This window comes from Hippopotamus amphibius, chromosome 2, assembly GCF_030028045.1.
Source record: "Hippopotamus amphibius kiboko isolate mHipAmp2 chromosome 2, mHipAmp2.hap2, whole genome shotgun sequence".
Classification (NCBI taxonomy): domain Eukaryota; kingdom Metazoa; phylum Chordata; class Mammalia; order Artiodactyla; family Hippopotamidae; genus Hippopotamus; species Hippopotamus amphibius.
In genome coordinates this window covers 175,624,764-175,647,637 of record NC_080187.1, presented here as the reverse complement: position 1 = coordinate 175,647,637, position 22,874 = coordinate 175,624,764, and the positions used below count along the sequence as shown (strand labels likewise).

Here is a 22,874-nt window from a genome sequence, read left to right as displayed (position 1 = left end):
AAAAGGAAAATTACAGACCAATATCACTGATGAATTTAGATGCAAAAATCCTCAATAAAATACTAGCAAACAGAATCCAACAACACATTAAAAGGATCATACACCATGATCAAGTGCAGTTTATCCATGGAATGCAAGGATTCTTCAATATACGCAAATCAATCAATGTGATACACCATATTAACAAACTGAAGAATTAAGAACTATATGATCATCTCAATAGATGCAGAAAAAGTTTTTGACAAAATTCAACACCCATTTATGATAAAAACTCTCCAGAAAGTGCACATAGAGGGAACCTACCTCAACATAATAAAGGCCATATACGACAAACCCACAGCAAACATCATTCTCAATGGGGAAAAACTGAAAGCATTCCCTCTAAGATCAGGAACGAGACAAGGATGTCCACTCTCACCACTACTATTCAACATAGTTTTGGAAGTCCTTTCCACAACAATCAGAGAAGAAAAAGAAATAAAAGAAATCCAAATTGCAAAAGAAGAAGTAAAACTGTCACTGTTCGCAGATGACATGATTCTATACATAGAAAATCCTAAAGATGCCACCAGAAAACTACTTGAGCTAATCAATGAATTTGGTAAAGTTGCAAAATACAAAATTAACACACAGAAATCTCTTGCATGCCTCTACACTAACAATGAAAGATCAGAAAGGGAAATTAAGGAAACAATCCCATTCACCATTGCAACAAGAAGAATAAAATACCTATGAATAAACCTAACTAAGGAGGTAAAAGACCTGTACTCAGAAAACTATAGGACACTAATGAAAGAAATCAAAGATGAAACAAACAGAGGGAGAGATGTACCATGTTCTTGGATTGGAAGAATCAACATTGTGAAAATGACTATACTACCCAAAGCAATTTACAGATTCAATGCAATCCCTATTAAATTACCAATGGCATTTTTCATGGAACTAGAACAAGAAATTTTACAATTTGCATGGAAACGCAAAAGACCCCGAATAGCCAAGCAATCTTGAGAAGGAAAGACAGAGTTGGTGGAATCAGGCTTCCTGACTTCAGGCTATACTATAAGGCTACAGTGATCAAGACAGTATGGTACTGACACAAAAACGGAAATATAGATCAATGGAACAGGATAGAAAGCCCAGAGATAAACTATGGTCAACTAATCTATGACAAAGGAGGCAAGGATATGGGACTTCCCTCATGGCTCAGTGGTTAAGAATCTGCCTGCCAATGCAGGGGACACAGGTTCAATCCCTGCTCCAGGAAGATCCCACATGCCGCAGAGCAACTAAGCCCATGCGTCACAACTACGGAGCCTGCATGCCTAGAGCCCGTGCTCCGTAGCAAGAGAAGTCACACAATGAGAAGCTTGCACACCACCAAGAAGGGTAGACCCTGCTCTCCACAACTAGAGAAAGCCCACATGCAGCAAAGAAGACCCAACAAAAACCAAAAAATAAAAAATAAAAATAAACAAATAAATGACAATTAAAAAAAAGAAAAAGGAGGCAAGGATATACAATGGAGAAAAGGCAGCCTCTTCAATAAGCGGTGCTGGGGAAACCGGACAGCTACATGTAAGAGAATGAAACTAGAGCAATCCGTAACACCATACACAAAAATAAACTCAAAATGGATTAAAGACCTAATTGTAAGGCCAGACACTATAAAACTCCTAGAGGAAAACATAGGAAGAACACTCTTCGACATAAATCACAGCAAGATTTTTTTTGATCCACCCCCTAGAGTAATGGAAATAAAAACAAAAATAAATAAGTGGGACCTAATGAAACTTCAAAGCTTCTGCACAGCAAAGAAAACTATAAGCAAGACGAAAAGACAACCCTCAGAATGGGAGAAAATATTTGCAAACAAATCAACAGATAAAGGATTAATCTCCAAAATATATAAACAATTCATCCAGCTCAATATCAAAAAAATAAACAACCCATTCAAAAAATGGGCAGAAGACCTAAATAGGCATTTCTCCAAAGAAGACATATAGATGGCCAAGAGGCACATGAAAATCTGCTCAACATCACTAATTATTAGAGAAATGCAAATCAAAATGACTATGAGGTAATCACCTCACAGCGGTTAGAATGGGCATCATCAGAAAATCTACAAGCAGTGAATACTGGAGAGGGTATGCAGAAAAGGGAAAGCTCTTGCACTGTTGGTGGGAATGTAAATTGATACAGACACTGTGGAGAACAGTATGGAGGTTCCTTGCAAAACTAAAAACAGAGTTACCACGTGACACAGCAATCCCACTAGTGGGCATATACCCAGAGAACACCATAATTCAAAAAGACACATGCACTCCAGTGTTCACTGCAGCACTATTTACAATAGCCAGGACATGGAAGCAACCGAAATGTCCATCGACAGATGAATGGATAAAGAAGATGTGGTACATATACACAATGGAATATTACTCAGCTGTAAAAAGCAATGAAACTGGGACATTTTTAGAGACATGGATGGACCTAGAGACTGTCATACAGAGTGAAGTAAGACAGAAAGAGAAAAACAAATATTGTATATTAACATATATATGCGGAATATAGAAAAATGGTACAAATCAACCAGTTTGCTAGACAGAGATAGAGACAGAGATGTAGAGAACAAGCATATGAACACCAAGTGGGGAAAGCAAGGAGGGCTGAGGGGGAATGAACTGGGAGATTGGGTTGCCCTATATACCTTACTAATAAGAAAAAAAATACGAAATTGCACACTCTAAATATATGCAGTTTATCGTATGTTAACTGTATCTCAATGAAAGTTCTAAAAGAAAAAGAAAGATTCAAAAGAGAAAATAAAAATACATATATCATTATTTGTGGCTCACATTATATCTCAGCACTGATTTAGATGAATCTCAAAGAATCTAATAGCTTTAAATGCCATTAATATGTTGATACTTCTTAGGTTTTAATCTCCATTTCCAACCTCAGCTCATATCTCCGGACTTGCATATACAATTGCCTACTTATAAATCTCCACCTGATGTGTATTTGTCCATTTTTAAGTGTATATTCCTGTCTTTTATTTCAGTGGACCTACTTTAGTCATGGTCTTGACACAGGATGAGAAATTCTGGCCAATGTACATAATTCACAGGTAGGTTAGTCTTATTCTGTCTGGAGACAGCAAAGCAGATTCCTCTGGTATATTTAAATACACATGTAAATCTTTACATTTTAATTCCTTCCAGGTTTTCATATGGAAACAATCACCTTCACTGAAAACTTGGATACTGCTCACTAAATCCAGCTTTTGTGTATGAGAACAATTTAAATATGGGACATATACTGTAAAAATCATGAGAGATTTCCATCTTTTAACAAATAAAGCAGTGGACAGAAATTGTTAGCTCTTTTTTGAGATAAGCTATCAAGCCCGTCATTTCTATCTTCTTCTTAATGCCAATAAAGATTATTTTTGTTCCAAGGATATATTTCCCTGCATTCTCAAAGTATTCCACTCACTTGTCCTCTCCCAAGGTGATGTCTTTACTCTTATCGGTATCTGCGACAGAATCAGGAAAGAGAAAGAATTCCAGGACACCCCTCCCCCACAGACACTAAAATCCAAGAATGCTCAAGTTCCTCATATAAAATGGCATAGTATTTGCATATAACCTAAGCGCATCCTCCTGTATACTTTAAATCACCTGTAGATTACTTATAGTAATTAATACAACGTGAATGTTGTGTAAATAGTTTTAAACACAATGTCTACGCTATGTAAATAGTTGCCTGTGAACGGCAAATTCAATTTTTGCTTTTTGGAACTTTCTGGAATTTTTTTAATGTAGTTTTGATCCCCAGTTGGTTGAATCCACAGGTGCAAAAGCCACGAATACAGAGGGCTGACTGTATTTATATATTCCTAGGTTAAGATGGTTAAATTAGAGACGGCTTTGGGAAAACAGCACTCAAGAAAACTAGGACTCAGACAGCTTTTTCTCTTTAGTCTTCTTTTCCAAATTATTTTCCTCACCACTGAGCTCTTAGGTGCCCTTTTAAAGTCAAATGCTATTTGCACAATGCTATTCTGACCATTAGAACAGCTCATTATTATTCCAATTTAGTTGTGTCAATTGCTTACAAATCATAAGCAATAAAAATTAATTTCAAGTGGTTAGTCAACAAACAGTTTTCAGTCCTATTTGTCTCTAGTCAGTTTTATAAATGTGATAGCTTCTCGAAAGTGTGTATGCTTTTCATTCTTGTCAAAGGTCATGTTATCAGTTGTTTAAGTTTCATCACATATAAGGGAAACTCTCCAGATCCCTCTGTGGCAGGGACTGCCATTGTCCACCCAAAGTGCATCCCGCTTTTCCTTAAGGAACCTTGATTTTATTCAGAATAGCAGTGTGTCCAGCTAAAAACTCTTGTTTCTTCGTCCTCCCTTGCATCTAGGTTAGCTATGTGACACAGGTCTGGCCAATGAGACACAAACCAAGGGTTTCTGGGAAAGCTTTTTCTTTCCTGAATCAGGAATTGCTGCTTCATGCTCCTCCAGCCTGGAACAGGGACGTACCTGGATGTTTAGCAGCCATCTTGCAACCATGAGGTAACAAATATGAGGATGAGGGTGTACAAGCTAAATGGCACAGATCCAGCACAGAGCAGTGGCTATTGATAGTCCACTTGCAGATTTACGGTTATGTGAGAAAAACATTAAACCCCTAACTATATATCTATATATCTATATCTGTAGTTTAGGCCTTTATTTTTCAGAGCAGTTGTTTGAAGTTCACTGCAATTTCCTATATGTCCCCTTACTCTATACAGGCATAGCCTCCCCCACATATCAACATCCCCCACCAGAGTGGTCTACTTGTTACAACTGAACTTACATTAACACATAATCATTACCCGAAGTCTTGAATTAACATCAGGGTTCACTCTTGGTGTTGTACATCCTATGGGATTTGAACAAACACATAGTGACATGTATCTCAAAAAAGAAAAGAAGGAAGGAAACAAGCAAGGAAGGAAAGAAGGGAGACAGAGAGACCATTTGTGAAATTCTTATGCCTTCACAGGCATGGAATGCTAGGACCTGGACAAAAATGGTAAGTAAAGATGGCAAAGGATCACAGAGAAGATGCCACAAAATTTAATGACACTAAGATTGGAATAAGAAAGTGAGGAATTATAAACATTAAGATTTTAAATTCAAGTTACAGATCAATGGAGCCATTGACAAATAAGTATGACTAGAGCTAATTTAAAAGACTAAAATTTTAGGATTAGACATTTAAATCTGAAATGCATCTTCACGTAAAAATATACAGCAGGAGTTTGCAGATGTTTGACTGAGCTTGAAAGTAAAGCTGGAGTTATCCCAGAACAAAGTTTTAGCCTAAGATTTCCTCATGAAGTGCAATATTGTAAATTAAATTACTATTCTAGAAAATAAGAAGCTAGAAGAGTAGAAATTACCTCTGAAGGACACAGAGAACTATATGAAAATAAGTGTACCTTAGGCCTAGATGGTAGCGATCCCACAAAGTCCACAGGTCTTTGGCTGACACTGAGTACTAACTAACCTTCATCGTCTGCGTAGGGAAGATGTGGACCTATCTCCTAAAGATGCAGCACTGGCAAAATGTGGAGAGTCAATCAAGTCAACATAATTTTACTGAGGACCCTTGTTGGTGCCCAAAATAATATTGAGAATATGGAATATACAAAAGAAAGTCTGTTAAATTGTCACTGATGTTGAGAATTTTGTTTAAAAATCTGGTAATCTGGTTATCTGAAGGATTACTGGTTAAATATTTGTATGATTGCGATATATTCAATATTTGCTATGCTCTAAAAAAGAACTGGCTTTGACGAAGGCAGAATTTGAGGATGTTGACATATATCAAGCAGTATGTAATGAAAATCAAAAGAGAAACTACAGAAATATGTGAAAATCTTAATTGAGCTGTTCAAAATATCTATATCTATCTAAAGTACAGATATATCTGGAGCATGAATAACAACTTCCTAGGCCTTAAATCATGGTCTAATGAATTTTTTAAAAATCATCTTACCAGTATGTGAAAATGAAAGGAAAAAAAAACATAATCTCATTCACCTCATGATTGTGTATCCTCCTAAACATTAATGATGCATTATGTTAAATTTGACTTTTGAAGCCTTTAAAGATTTCCTGCAATAACACATTCAACATTTTCTTTAGTGCTTCCTCCATATCTTTGTTCCAGAAGTTGTAGATCAAGGGTTTAAAGAATGGGGTTGCCAAAACACAGAACATGGTCACAAATCTCTGCATCCCTGGATAGTCCCCAGAACCTGGGCTAACATACATCACCATGACTGAGCCATAGAATAGAGACACCACAGCAAGGTGGGAGGCACAAGTGGAGAAAGCCTTATGACTTCCTGAGCCTGAGGACATCTGCAGCACCACACTTAGGACACAGAAGTAAGTGCCAAGAACGTACAGGAATGTGAGGAAGATGATGAGAGAGCTCACAATACCACAGATCAGGGTAATTCCAGATACTGGAGCACAGGACAATGCCAGCAAAGGTGCCAGATCACAGAGAAAATGGTCAATGGTGTTTGGACCACAGAAGGGCACCTGAGATATTAGAATCAAAGGGATCAATAACCAGAGAAAGCCATCTGCTCAGCAGAAGACCACTAACCAAGCACACAGGTGATGGGTCATGATGGTGTGATAGTGCAGAGGTCTACAAATAGCAAGAAATAGATCACAAATTATCACCAACAAATAAACAGCAGCACACATGGAGAAGAAGAAGTAGAACTGGAGCAGGCAGCCAGCATAGGAGATGCTCTTGGTCTGGGAGGTGATGTTGGCCAACATTTTTGGGCACATCAGAACTGACATAGCAGATCTCTAGGAAGGAGAAGTTGGCCAGGAGGATGTACATGGGTGTGTGGGGCTTCTGGCTTGACCACACAGCATACATGATGGATGCGTTCCCTAGGAGAATCAGGAGATAGATGACGGAGAAGACCACAAAGAGGAGGATCTGGATGTCTCTGCGACAGGGAAAGCCCAGGAGACACAAACCTAGAGATATTAGTCTCCAAAGTCCTCATTCGTCTGACCTGTGGAAGTGACAGAGACAGTGAGAACCACAGACATATTTACACTATTTTTCTTCTTCTTGGTAAAAAGATATATGTTTATTTTCCACAATTTAGGTTTGTGATGTTACTATACTCCCTTTGGAAAAGCAAGTTGTTCTTTCTTCTTTGTCTCCTTTGCCTCCTAGTTTATTCAATAAACATTTATTGTGCACATATTATTGCCAGGCACTGTTTCAGGAGATAGAGAAAGACAATGAGTAAAAAAGCAGAGTCCCTGCTCTTTTGGAGCTTATGTCAAATATCTTTTGTTCAAAGCAACTTCAAACAATGCATTAGAGGCTCTAGAATTTTGACATAGAGGGAGTTTAAGTCTAATTGGAAGAAACCTGAGGGGATTTACCTTAGAACCTCATTTACATAGCAAGCAAACTCTTTTTGCTTAGATTGTGTGTTTATCTGTGGCAACTTCACGGGGAGCTGATACAGGATATGGACTGGATCCTTCCACCTATATTGTGGTGCTGCCACTGACACAGTGACAGTGTGATACAACAAATCAAAACAAAATTCCTGTTGTCACATGAGACGGCGATTATATTCAGTTGGAAAAAATAAGGAAAGGCTTTTGAGAGGGAGATGGATCTTGGCAAAAGACAGAATGTTCCATGGGCAATGACAGAGGCAGAACATTAACAGCATATAATAATGATGTGAAAAGATTTGAAAATAAGAAATTATGTTTAGAGAAGAGTCCAAAAGAGTGGAAGTTAGAGTACCTGTAAAGGAATAGTGAGATATTAGGTACAAATATGGGGCCACGTGGCAGAGGACTCACTGCCAGGCTGACTAGCTCAGCCTTAATTTGCTAGTGAGTGGAAAACTGGAGTTGGTCTAGTAGAAGAGTAAAATGATCCGAAGTTTATGGAAGCTGCATTTGCAAGACAATTTGCCAGACAATTACAGGGTCATGAAATTAGCAGGAAACTATTAGAAAGCAATTTCGATAACCCAAGGAAAAAGCATGAAGAGCCAGACCTAGGGTAATGTTTATGCAAAAAGATACCAGGGTTGCATTCAAGAGATGGGCAATGGTAGAAACCTAATCTCCTGGTCTTTAAAATCAGCAGAGGTCGTTAAATGCTGCTCAAGGAGCACAGGAGGAAGACAGAGAAAAGAGAAACACACTTTCCATTTGCCACAGTAATACTCTTTAGCTCTCCTGTGATTGTCCTCTCACCTGGGATGCCCCACAGGAAAGAGCCACTCACAGCACGATAGACATACCCTGAGGGCCTTTCTGTTCCCACAGGCCAACATACTGAAGAATCAGCTCCTGTTTTTGCCTTTGGGTATCTCTCAGATCCCACTTGATTCCCCAGTCCCGTTTTCTTTTGACTCTTTCGAAAGTGCATATTATATTTCATTAAATAAATTAGCTTCTACTTACAAAGTTTTCTTCTCTCACAAGCCACACACAATGAATGTTGGTTTGCTATATTGTCATCTGTCTGAAAGAGAACAGAACACAAGAGACTCATCTAAATTATTGCCCAAGTCTTCAAGAAAAAATTTCCCATTTTCCAGTCTGCTAAAAATACAGTTCTTTTGAAGACAACTTGCAAAAGACAAAATGATAATTTGACAAAAAACATTTCAATAACTCCATGTCTAATAAGATTTTTGTAATAGGAACAGTGTTTGTAAAGGAAAATACTCATGAAAATGTATGCTTCTTTTTCATATCAATATATAAAACAAAATGGACATCGATACATAGGGAATACGTGACAGTTCCATGTGTCCATGCACACTTATCCTAATGCATCCCTGGAGTCTAAGGTGTCAGCTCCTTGGTAAAACACCTTTTGGTTCCTTTCTTCACAAAGAACCGTCTCAGGTTTTACTCAGAGAATAGTATATGCCACAGATCTCTCCGTTCCTCATTACTTATTCCTTCCAGACTCCAAAGCCTATCTCTGGAGACCTCAACCCCAGGAGCAATGGAGGCAATTAACATGCATAATACAGACTTGAGGATGTTTCGTCTTCAGTGATTATTATACTGGAGATAAAAACTACATGCATATGCACACACTCATATGTAGACTCACATGCAAACACACGTACATGCATGCACATACACACACACATTCCAGGCTAACACAGTATTATTCCCAGAGCTGCGTGTCCTAACCTTATAAATTACTTCTTAGCTAACAAAGTTTTTTGACATGATATGTACCATTACCTTCAAGCTTTGTTAGACCTAGAGTCTCCCATTTCTGTGGTCCAAATGGCAGCTTAAAGATCTCATCCACTAAATCCAAAATGAGCCTATTCCACAGAGTTAATTGTCTCTGTTCTTTACAAACTCTGTATTCCCACATATAGATCAAACAAGATAGATGCTGATCAACTAAGTTAAGACATTAATCATGTGACTAAGACGAATCCATTTCCTCTTCTTCAAATCAAGACTACATTTTTTTTCTAAGCTTTCATTGCAGTTTAGGTATGCTCATGTGACTGATTTCTACTTGGTAGACTGTAACTAAAATAGATGTGCAACTCTCCAGGCCTTACTCATGCGTGGTCCTTGATGATATCTGATGTGATTGAGCATGTTGACCCAGGAAGCCTAGTTTTGAAGATGACAAAGCCAAAGATGGAAAAAGCCTAAGTTACAGAACTATCACTTGAAGAACAATAACCTTTGGATCAGGACTACCCATTTGGAATGTACATGCATAGTAAATAAACACCTTTCACAGTTGATCTACTAAAAAAGAAGGTTGTTTGGAGAACAAAATGTGACTAACAATCAAATATTTACATTTTGATTAATGTATAAAGAAAACAATCTGTGGTTGACTGTATCATAATGTATATATTTACAGAGTAATTCCCTTCAATTTTCTAATTCTAAAATAGTAGGGAGAAATTAAGGAAACAATGTTTATGAAGGACGAATTCTGAAAATAACAATTTTGAGTCACAGAGTGAATACATTTTACATTTTGGTCACATTTCCCTCCAAAAGTTTCCAAAACATTCTTCATTACTGTTACTTTTCTCTCTATCCTTAGCACCAAAGCTGTATACTGTGCTGCTAGCCTAGTTCTTCAAACTGAGCTTTATAAATAAATATAGCAACACTATTTTATATCTCCATTGTGATGATATATGTGTGTCAACTGAGAGAACCTGAACATACCCTTAATACTCTCTTTTCATCCAAGGTGACCCAATGGCTACCCTTCAAACTTATAATCTACATCCTCAAGAACACAGAGCTAATGACCATACAAAATAAAGAATTGGGGAACAGTATTAACTACCCACAAGCCATTATAGAACCAAGCTAGCTCTCATGCTGTTTCAATATGCACATATGAGGGATATATGATACTTCAGAACTTACTGGATCTGTTACTAAACTAGGTTAATACCCCTAGGACCGTCATACATCATACAAATCACATGTTTGTTGGAGAACTTTTATATTCTAATTTCTTAGGATGGGCTCTATATTCGAGTACATGGCTTTTTGACCTCTTAACTACACACTGCGTGGTTTTCTTTGGCTCATAAGAGCTCTATAACATTTAATACAGTCAATATGAAATAGCAAAAAGTCTCCATGGAAATATGCTACAGAGAGCTCAAAGAAATGTAAAAGAGTTGTCGCTGTGGTGGTGGTGGTGGTTGTTACCACTTTTTAGATCATTTTCAGATGCCAAATATGTGGTAGAAGCCTCAGGGATTATTCTACTGTTTGGAGTCGATAGTGAATGAAAGACTCAGAATTTCAGTTTGGGCATTTTCAGTTAGAAATGGAACATGGTACCCAAATGAAATAACAAGCTATTAACCTTGAATCCTAACATTATTACTGTGAAATAGAGATTTCCTGCCTTGACCCTGTAAGACTCTGAGACATCAGCAGTATTTTCAAGAGGAATCGTGAAATTCTCAGAATATTGAGATAATGAAATTAATTTGAATTCATCTTCTCCTTAAAGCTAATTGGATTCCTTACAACACACTTGGTGAGAGATGGAGCTATATTATGGCATTAAAGAGCACAGTACCTAAAATTAAAGATGCCAAATTTTTAAAAATGCAAATCTTATCATGTCACTTCCCTGCTTTCCATCCTTAAATATATCCTTCTCACCTATGGGATCAAGTTCAACATCTTCAGTATATCTACGATCCTGCATATCTAAGTTCATCTCCTTTCAGGAGCCCCACATTCACTGTACATTCAGTCATAGGTTAGGAATGTTCTATATGTTCCTCTTACTGTTTGTAATATCATCATCCACCCTCCTTCCCTTACTTCTATCTACAAAATTTTCAACTTGTCATTCAAAACTCAGCTGAAATAGCAGTTTCTCTGTGAACACTTCTCTGGCACTTCCCATCTACACCCCCCAAACCTGTATTCTTAGGCCAACACTCCTCTGTGCTCTTCTGGCACCTTATGCACTCTTTTCTCTTAGCAATTTTTATTGGAATTATTAACACACTCATGCCCCCATAAGGCAAGAGTTCCTCCAGAACAAGGATCCTATTATACTCATCTATGTATCATCAATATCAAGTATCCTGCTTGGAACATGATTAGAATTTAAGAAGCCTTTGCAAGCGCCAGAGTTCCATGTATAAAAATGTACATCCTAAGGTCTACACACCACCATCAGCAAGACTAAAGAGGGAGCTGCAAACTCTGCCTTCTCCTAGTAAAGTTACCCTCCTCTCACTCTTCACCAACCTTTCTACAATCATCACTGTGGGGAACATCAACACAAATTCCACTGTGCTCTTTTTCTCAAAGTGGCCCTGATCTGACTCCACTGGTAACAAAAAGAGGGTCCTCCTTGTCTCTTTTGCTGCTTCAAGGTTTTTATCCCTCTCACTTCTCTAAAAGCCATGTTTTGAAGTTCAGTCTCCCTTTAGAAGAAGAGGACAGAGGGGAAGGGAGAGAGAATAAAGAAAACACAATAAGTCATTTATCCAGAGTTACTAATGAAAGCTCTTAATGTATTAACCTTAATTCACCACACTCCCACCCACCCTTATTACAAAGGAGGACACAGAAAGCGACAGGGCTGCACTGTCTAATACAGCAACTACTAGCTACATGTGGCTACTGAGCACCCAAAACATGACTCCAAATTGAGATGTGCTGTTAGTATAAAATTCACCCCAGTTTGCAAGACCTAGTATGAAAAAATGAATGCACGATACCTGGTTAATAACTTAATATTGACTACATGTTGAAACAATAATATTTTTATACATTGGGCTAACAGACTATTAAAATTAAATTCACTGTTTCTTTTTAATTCTTAATGTGGTAACTAGAAAAATGTACCTTACACATGTCGCTTGCATGTGTGGCTCACATATTTCTATTGGACAGCTCTGCCTTAGCCTTACACATCCTTAGAATAGAGGCAGAGGATGAGCTCTCCTTCTCTTTGAACTCAGACACATCAAAACTGTGGCTCACAGTGGAGGAGGCCAAATCCAGTTGGCTCAGGTAGGAGGCATTTCTGAGCTTCAGGAGAGGCTCAGCCTGTTATACCTGAAAAGTGGGCAACACTGGGCAGCCTCAGAGCAAATTCCTTCAGGTGTCAAGAGTTTGCACGGTCAAATGGATTTGACCTTACATACCCATCACAGATCCAAAATTATAATGCAGTTTCTAACAATCACGTGCACTAGGGTGAAAGAAACTCCCTGAGGTGGAAATCTGCTTTTGGAAAAAGGGGAGTGGCTTCCTCCTTGAGACCACTCTCTGTGTCATCAAAGAGCAAAGCAAAAGAGCACCTTGGAGGACAGAGAACTGTTAGAGTTGCGGAGTGGAGAAGTGGTTATGATTTGAAGGGATATATCCTACTTTCCATAGCCTTTACTGCTGAGAAAAAGCTATAACAGCAACATCATGGAGGGAAAAAAAATGCACACACAGACAAGATTACACCTGCAGAGGCTGCACGAAAAAGAGTACAGTGGAAATGTGAAACGATAATAATCAAAATAAAAAACAATTGACACGAGTAGTGTGCCTTGTATTCTTAACTTATTTTTAATTACGGTAAAATACACATAACATGGCATTTACTGTGTTAACAATTTTTTAAGTGTACAATTCTGTGGCATTAAGTACATTCACATTGTTGAGCAACCATTACCACCATCCATCTCCATAACTCTTTTCATCTTCCAAAACTGGAATTCTGTATTCATTATACGATAATTCCCCATTTCCCCGGCCCCAGCCCCTGGTGACCACCATTCTATTTTCTGTCTCTATTAATTGGATTACTCTAGGAACCTTATACAAGTAGAATCATGTGGTATTTGTTGTTTTGTGACTGGCTGGTTCATCCATGTTGCAACATGTTTCAGAATTTCCTTTCTTTATTAGGTTGAATAATATTACACTGTATGTGTACATCACATTTTTTTATTGATCCATCCATTGATGAGCATTTGAGTTGCTTTCATCATTTGATAGTACTTTGAATTTTACAAATATTAATACTTTTGTATATGATCTCTCATTTGATCCATATAAAACCTGCCAAAATGCCCTTTTTAAAAATTGGAATGAAACTTTTTATTTGCTGAGGTAGAACCAGAAGACAGTCCTCATTAATTTTTGTCCAACAAATCGTTACAACTTTCATAAGACAAGGAAATATGGAGGAGTATGGCAAAAAAGTTCTCCTTTTTAATTGCATTTATATAGATTTCTTTCAAAACTTTTTTTAAAAATAGGTAATTTTTCTTTATATAAAAATAATAGGATTATAATTTAAAGGATCAGAACCACAAAACTCCTAGAAGAAAACATAGGCAGCATAAATCATAGTGGCATCTTTTTGGATCTATCTCCTAAGGCAAAGAAAACAAAAGTAAAAATAAACAACTGGGACCAAATTAAATTTAAAAGCTTTTGCACAGCAAAAGAAACTGCTGACAAAAGGAAAACACAACCTACTGAATGGGAGAAAATATTTGCAAATGATATGACCGATAAGCAATTAAAATCCAAAATATGTAAACAGCGCATACAACTCAATACCCAAAAAACAGACAGCCCAATTAAAGAATGGACAGAAGACCTGCATAGACATTTTTCCAAAGAAGATATATAGATGGGCAACAGGCATGTGAAAAAATGCTCAACATCACTAATCATCAGAGAAATGCAAATCAAAACCACAATGAGATATCACTTCACATCGGTCAGAATGGCTATCATCAAAAAGTCTACAAATAACAAATGTTGGCGAGGATGTGGAGAAAAGGGAACCCTTGTACACTGTTGGTGGGAATGTAAATTGGTTCAGCCACTTTGGAAAACATTATGGAGTTTCCTCAAAAAACTAAAAAATAGAACTACCATATGATCCAGCAATTCCACTCCTTGGTATATATCTGATGAAAAAGAAAATGCTAATTAGAAAAGATAAATGCACCCCAATGTTTATTGCAGCATTATTTCCACAGCCAAGATATGGAAGCAACCTAAGTGTTCATGGATGAATGGATAAAGAAGTAATACACACACACACACACACACACACACACACACACCGGAATATTACTCAACCATAAAAAAGAATGAAATTCTGCCATTTGCAAAACCATGGATGGACCCAGAGGGTATTATGCTTAATGAAATAAGTCAGACAGAGAAAGAAAAACACTATATGATATCATTTACATGTGGAATCTAAAAAACAAACAAACAAATGAATATAACCAAACAGAAACAGACTCACAGATATAGAGAACAAACTAGTGGTTACCAGTGGAGAGAGAGGGAAGGGGAGATGGGTGCAATAGGGGTAGAGGATTAAGAGATACAAACTACAATATATAAAATAAACAAGCTACAAGGACATATTGCACAGTACAGGGAAATATAGCCATTATTTTATAATAACTTTAAATGGAGTATTATCTATAAAAAATATTGAATTACTATTTTGTATACTTAAAAATAATATAAAACTGTAAATCAACTGTACTGCAATAATAAAAAACAATAATTAATTTTTTTAAGTTTGGGAAAAAACTGCTGAAACTCACACTTGGCAGCAATAACTAATGATAATAAATGTTGGTACAATTTTATTGATGATAATATACTATTACAATATTATAATATTGTAATATTAACTCAGTTAATCCCAAACACTCTATGATGTAGGTATGATTTAACTGAATCATTTCCAGTTAACATTAGGAAAACAGATAAATAACAATATGAGTAACTAGTCACTCAGTCAGTAAGTAATAGAGACAGGCTTTGAACTTTAAGAAATTCTCCTCTGGAAACATTTATTTTAGATCTAGTACCTTTTATTACTTTTAAGTATAATTTTCCTTGATTCTTTACAACAGTTCTCAAAAGGAACTGTAGCTCACCAAAGTGTCTCCCATTCAGGAATTATTTTTTTTTAATTTTACACATGACTTTCCTCAGGGCAAACGTCATCTTATTCCCGAAGCTGTAGATCAGAGGGTTTAAAAGTGGAGTTGCAATTGAGTATAACATGGTCAAGAACTTCTGCCGCCCAGGCTGATTGGCTGCACCTGGGCTTACATACATCACTGAGACTCAGCCATAAAATAGGAACAGCACTATCAGGTGGGAGGTACATGTGGAGAAGGCTTTTTTCCTACCTGAACCTTTGGGAACTTGAACCACAGCTCAAAGTACCAGAGTGTAGGACACAAGGATGTAGAACAAAGTGATGAATGTTATCGCAGCACTGAAACTGCTACAAGTCAGAGTTGTCTCGGGGACAGGGACACATGATATGGCCAGCATTGCCCCAAGATCACAGAGGTAGTGATCAATGATATTTGAACCACAAAATGGAACTTGGGAGACAAGGGAAGCAGGTGTAACTAACCACAAGAATCCATCCACCCAGCAAGCAAACACAACGGTCCCACAGACTTTCCTGGTCATTATGGTGGGATAGTGCAGTGGATGGCAGATGGCAACATACCTGTCAAATGCCATGAGGGCCAGGAAGAAGAGTTCTGTGGCACAGAGAGAGAGGAAGATGTAGAACTGTACGATACAGCCATTATAGGGATGGTCTCAGTCTTGGATAGGAAGTTGAACAACATGTTGGACACACTGGAATTGATGTAGCAGATCTCCAGGAAAGAGAAGTTGGCCAATAAAACACACATAGGGGTATGGAGTTGCTGGTCCCATCACACAGCACAGATGATAGCACTGTTGCCCAGCAAGGTCAAAATGATGGTGGAGAATAAAACAAGAAGGAGAATTTCTACTTCCTGACTACACAGGAAACCCGGGAGGATGAATTCATGAATGGTAGCAGTGACACTTCTGTTATGGAAAACATGCATTTTTTCCTCTAACCTATAATGTGCACAGAAGTACATGTTAAGAGTCTATTTTATTCAGTTTTTCATACCTCAATTTCTCATTGGAAGTAAGTCGTATTATACATAGAGAATAAGATGAAATATCAATATTTAGTCAATATGAAGAATTTTTCTCAAAGTAGCATTGATGTAAGACAAATAGAAAAGCACCATTGATAATATTACTTTAAGTATTACTTCACTTTAACTATTTTCTCTAGAGCATTTTCTTCCAATTTTAGCCTATAAGAAAAATAGATATAGAGATGAATCATTATACACCTTAACTGGCCACCTTTATTTAACTCAAGTAGAACTAATAAGTTTCAGGAAGGTAGCCATGCCCTTAAGCTGGACTGGAATTATTTCATCGCCTACTCTGTCCTTTCAGCCATCATCACAAGGTCCATACGTTCTTTCTATTTAACTACATTACTGTAGACTCTTGGTAGAGCATAATAATAATGCACACCTCTAAATAAATACACTAATTTATTTATTAGTTTCCATTAAAAACTTACATCCCCAGATGATTCTGATGTGAAAAATACAATGCCTGTCTTTAAGAATTACTATTATACTATATGGGTATAATAGCCAGAGAAGTTTGAACCCAGAGGTTCTTTCAGAAGCTGTGGGATTGACACCAATGAAAGTAAAATATAGAGGTTACACTACTGAGTTAGAAGCACAAGTATATAAAATGAAAGAGAGCTCATAAATAACTGGAAGCTAATTCAGCAATTTCCAGTCTAAATTAAGGAATGTAGCATGTGCTTTAAAATATTTAAATTAAATTGTTTTAATTTAATTCAAATTATCCTCTGCGGAGTCCCCTTCATTTACATTTGCTATAGCCTTTCAGTGCCATTTGCAAATTTTGCCAGTTTACTATTTTTAAAAATTACATCACACAATTTACTTTTTAGTTAGAACAGGTTTTCAACCCATTCATTTTTCTTTCCTTAGTACTGTAATTTACACTATTTTCCCTCAATTTTTATTTTAAATATATAGGGTTTAGTTTAAAAAAAAAAGAGCTTGACATCTTAATGTTTTCTAAGTGGAAAGTCAAAGTGACTGTTTAAGAACACAATGTAAGTTTTATCACAATTTAATTTTTAAAAAGAATAAAGAGTCAGAATTCAGAAAGGGCTAAAATGAAGTCCTAGATCTTTTAAAAAAATAATATATATAACCTGGGACAAATGACTCTCTCTCTCTCTCTCTCTCTGAGTTTCAATTTCTGCATCTGCAAAATCAGAGTAGCAATATCTACCATGGGGAATTAACGAAACATTAAATATAACACATTCTTAAAGCACCTAGCCTAGCATAAAGTAAATGTTTAGTGTGTGCTCCATTTATTGCCCTAGTTACCATAAACAAAATATAAGCTGATTCTTCCTTAAAAAGTATTTGTTTGAATCTAAAGGGAGAATGTTCAGCTTCCATTCACAATCTTATCTGTGTATTCAATCTCATGAATGATATGAGTTCAATGTACTTCCATAGTGTTAACTTATGATTGAAAAGGTGTTCTAAAATTGCATCATGTACAACTCAGAACGAACTTCTCAATGAAAACATACTTGAATTCCCAAACAGCCCACGGAATTTGATCAATGAAATTACCTTAATTATTCCTTACCATTTGAATTAAGCCCCTTTTGATGTTATTCTAAACAATCCTCCTTGTTCTCTGATCTCCAACCTGTGGGCCTCTATTCTTCTTTTAGTACCTTCCACATAGCATTTCAGCTACAGATTTGTTAAACAGACTTTTGTGGGTTTCTTGAAATTAACCACGACTAGGAAAATTGTTTCTGTGGAAAATTTTCCATAAAAGTTAAAGCTTACAAGTCCAGGCACAGTTTTCTCCTCTATTGCCTTGCATGTGTTAAAGCTGAGAGAGTAGAACTGGAGCTGTGTCCCTTCAGTCTGGATTGATAAACTTTTTTTACCCAGAGAATGGCTTCAAATAAGCTGTTAGAATGCCAGGTTTTAGAAATATTTGACAGTTTCCCATATCACGGAGTAGTAAATGGGAGAGACAAGACTTGAACCTGGGTTTTCATGATTCCAAAGTCCATAATCAGTCTAACCCAAATAGATTGTTAGCTAAAGAAGTACAGAGAAGGTTTGATCAAACAATAGTGTTCAGGAGGGCTGTCCCCTCCTCTGCCTCCTATAGGATACTTCCATCATTCCCTGCTGTCTTCCCTCCCTTTCCCAACCTAGGGTGAATAAGAGGTAGTAACATGGAACACCCTCCCCTCCTCCCACCCCAATCTTAGCATCTTTTCAGCATCCACCTGAATAAGCACTTTAAGTAAAGGTAACAATAAACAGGACATGGTACTACATAATACAAGACCCTGATCACTGAGGTGATTGTAGCCCAGATGTGATTACAAGTAAAAACAGCAAGGTGATTTGGAGAGGGTGGGAAGAATCTGGATTGACTTTGGAGGTGAACTATGAAACAGAAAGTAATCATGTTGAAGTTCTGTTACTAGGAGGATAATTACATGATCAGGGGAGATATTAAGCCATGAGACCTTTCAAGGAGGGCTGAGTTTTTCATAATGCAAAGGACTAAAACTGGTCTAGGAATTTTTAAGACACAGTAAAACCTGAAGTTTGAGACATGTGAAAATTTTTTCCAAAAGATTTCCCTGTATGTTAGGATTATTTCAAAGAGTAATACTCATTCTTATGGTAATTTTATCAAAGAAAAAACCCCTAGGGCCTTTCCCCATCTGGCCACCTTGCACAGGTGATATAACATCCACTGAAATTCTCAATTAAGTGACTTCCTCAAGACATCTATATATTCATTTTATATTATCCATCTACTGTGTGGAAGATAGAACAAAAGGGAGGATTCATTCACACTTACTCTGATATGTCCAACCCCAGCGGATTCCAAGGGTCCTGTCTGCAGAAAAAAAAACCATACATTTCTAGCATTCAGCCACTTCTGGCTCTATTTAAGGAAAATATACCTCCTTTATATCCACTCCCTTTAGTATGTCTGCTTTCTCCTGAGGACCCACACAAAAGGAACACTAGGAGATGTTCTGATTGCCCTCTACAGCATACATTTTTTTTTAGTGAGTCCTGAGAAGGCAGCAACTTGGATGCACAATCTCTGATTTCCTGAAAGTATATGTCTGTGACAATCTCAGACTTGTTGAGGGATCCTAAAAAGCTTCACTCTATCCATAGCAAAGCTCTTCTGAGAACAACTGTTCCAGATAAGAATAGATACAATTTGGTCAGACCAATCTCCCTGTCAGAATCACAAACTTGAAAGTAGCTGGCTTTTTAATTGTTAACACAACTGATAAATTATAAAGGCATAAACAATAGAAAGGAGTCACATATTCCATAACTGGTACTCCTTCTTCTTTCTTTCTTTTTCTGATCTTTTGGTGACTAGCATCTGGTTATTGATTCTTAGGGTGAAAAAATATAATGGTACCATGGCTGTTCCATTATTTTAGGCTTTAGAATAAGGATTGATGTATAAGATAATAATGAAAGAAATTGATGAAGGCACAAGTAAATGAAAAAATATTCCATGTTCATGGATCAGAAGTAATATTGTTAAAATGTTCATACTCAACAAAGCAATCTACAGACTCAATGAAATTTCTATCAAAATTCTACCAGCATTTTCCACAGAAATAGAAAAAACAATCCTAAAATTTGTATGCAACTACAAAAGATCCCAAAGCAATCTTAGGAAAGAATAGCACAGCTGGAGGCATCAACTGTCCTGATTTGAAACTATATTACAAAACTAGAATAATCAAAATAGTATGGTATTGGCATTAAAAACAGACACGTAGACCACTGGAACATAATGGAGAGCCCAGAAATAAACTCACACATATACAATTAACTAATATTTGACAAGGGAGCCAAGAATACTCAGTGGAAAAAAGATAATTTCTTCAATAAATAACGTTGAGAAAATTTAATAGTTACATCTAAAAGAATGAAATTAGAACCCTATCTTATACTACTCACAAAAATTAACTCAAAATGCATTAAAGACTTAAATGTAAGACCTGAAACCATAAAACTCCTGGAAGAAAACATAAAGTAAAATCTCCTTGACGTGGATCTTGGCAATTACTTTTTGGTTATGACAACTAAAGCACAAGTAGCAAATCAAAGATAAACAAGTGGTATGATATCAAATTTAAAAGCTCGTGCACAGCAAAAGAAAGAATCAACAAAATGAAAAGACAACCTATGGAATGGGAAAAATATTTGCAAACTATATATCTGATAAGGGGTTAATATCCAAAATGTATAAAGAACTCATACAACTCACTAGGAAAAAAAAATAATAATAATCCAACTAAAAGCTGGACAAAGGACTTGAATAGACATTTTTCCAAAGAAGATTTATGAATGGCCAGCAGGTACATGAAAAGATGCTCAACATCACTAATCATTAGAGAAATGTAAATCAACACCACAATGAGACATTACCTCACACTTGTTAGAATGGTTAGCATCAAAAAGACAAGAGATAACAAACGCTTGGCAAGGATGTAGAGAAAGGGGGACCTTTGTGCACTGTTGGTGGGATTGTAAATTGGTACAGCCATTATGGAAAACAGTATGGCGGCTCCTCAAAAAATTAAAAATATAGCTACCATATAATCTAGCAATTCCACTTCTGGGAATACATCTTAAGAAAACAAAAATACTATGTTAAAGAGATATCTACATCCCAATGTTCATAGCAGCATTATTTACAATAGCAAAACATGGAAACAACTTGAGTGTCCATCAGTAGATGAATGGATAAATAAGATATGGGTGGGTGTGTGGGTGTGTGTGTGTGTGTGTGTGTGTGTGTGTAGAGAGAGAGAGAGAAAGAGAATACTACTCAGAATAGAATACTACTCAGCCATATAAAGGAGAAAATCCTGACATTTGAGACAACATGGAGGAACCTTGAGAACATTATACTAACTGAACTTACTCAGAGAAAGACAAATACTGCATAATCTCACTTATATGTGGAATCTTAAAAAAAAAAATTTAGACCAAACTCATAAATCGGATTTGTGGTCACAGGCAGGGGTTTGAAGAAGAGTGAATTGGACAAAGTGGTCAAAAGGTACAAACTTCCAGTATAAGATCGAAAGTACTACTGATGTAATGTACAACATGATAACTAGAGTTAACTACTGTATGGTATATAAGAAAGCTGTTAAGAGAGTAAATCCTAAGAGTTCGCATTATGAGAAAAAAATTTTTTTTGTATTTATATGAGATGATGAATGTTAGCTAAACTTACTGAGGTGATCATTTCACAATACATGTTAGTCAAATCATTATGCTGTTCACCTTAAACTTACACAGTGCTATATGCAAATTTTATGTTAATGAAACTGGAAAAAATTTACATAGTTAGCAGTCAAAGAAATGCAACTATATAATGATATGTGAATTTTTTTTTCTATCAGTACAATTTTTTAAAATACCACCCATATGCTTATAATAGTATAATATGGCATCCTTATTGACACATCTTTCAAGACTATATTTTGGAAAGCCATTAGGCAATATCTATTGAGAACGTTTAATTTAGCATACATATATACATATATATATATATTTTTTTAACATTGTAATTTTCTTTCAAGCAATCTATTCTAGGGGAATGTTCTAAAATTAAACAAAAATTTAAGACCAATGTTTTCATTGCATTATTTTAATATCAGAAAATTTTAAATATCCTAAATACATTAGGGAAATGCTATAAAAACAACACTCATTATTATGCAGCTTAATAATATTTAAGAGAGTTTTAGTTACATGAAAAAATGCAGGATATAAATGTAAGCAGAATACTGAATTATAAATGTTATATGACCTCAAATGTGTAAAAATAAATTGTTAGAACAAAAAAGACCAGAAGGAATATGCCAAGTTTTTAAAAGAAGTATGTCTGCTTGAAAAATTATCAATAATTTTTAGCTCCCTTAACTTTTCTGAATTTTCCAAATTTTTGTTTAAACATATTACTTTGATAATCAGAATTTTTTTTAATTTCAACAATGATACCTGACACACAGGGTGTTGCAAGCATTAAATAAAATGACTTAAATGTAAGAATTTGTCACAGTACCTAGTATAAGATATCAATAAGCATTATTTTCCTTCCTTGCCACATAAAGATGCAGGGTAAATAGTTTACTATTTAAGAACTCAGGCTCTGCTCTTAAAGAGAACTGAATTCTGATCTTAGCATTCTCATTTATTAGATGTTACAAATTAATTAACTTATCTAGGCTTCAATAACTTCACCTATAAGTAAAAAA

The 22,874-nt window shown here is 36.2% G+C and overlaps 2 pseudogenes; both read right to left on the bottom strand.

Annotated features, from left to right (window-relative positions):
- Positions 1-6,142: 6,142 nt before the first annotated feature.
- LOC130844654 (olfactory receptor 11H12-like) lies at positions 6,143-8,501 on the bottom strand (annotated as a pseudogene).
- A 7,061-nt stretch (positions 8,502-15,562) lies between these two features.
- Positions 15,563-16,503, bottom strand: LOC130844653 (olfactory receptor 11G2-like; annotated as a pseudogene).
- Between the last annotated feature and the right edge of the window lie 6,371 nt (positions 16,504-22,874).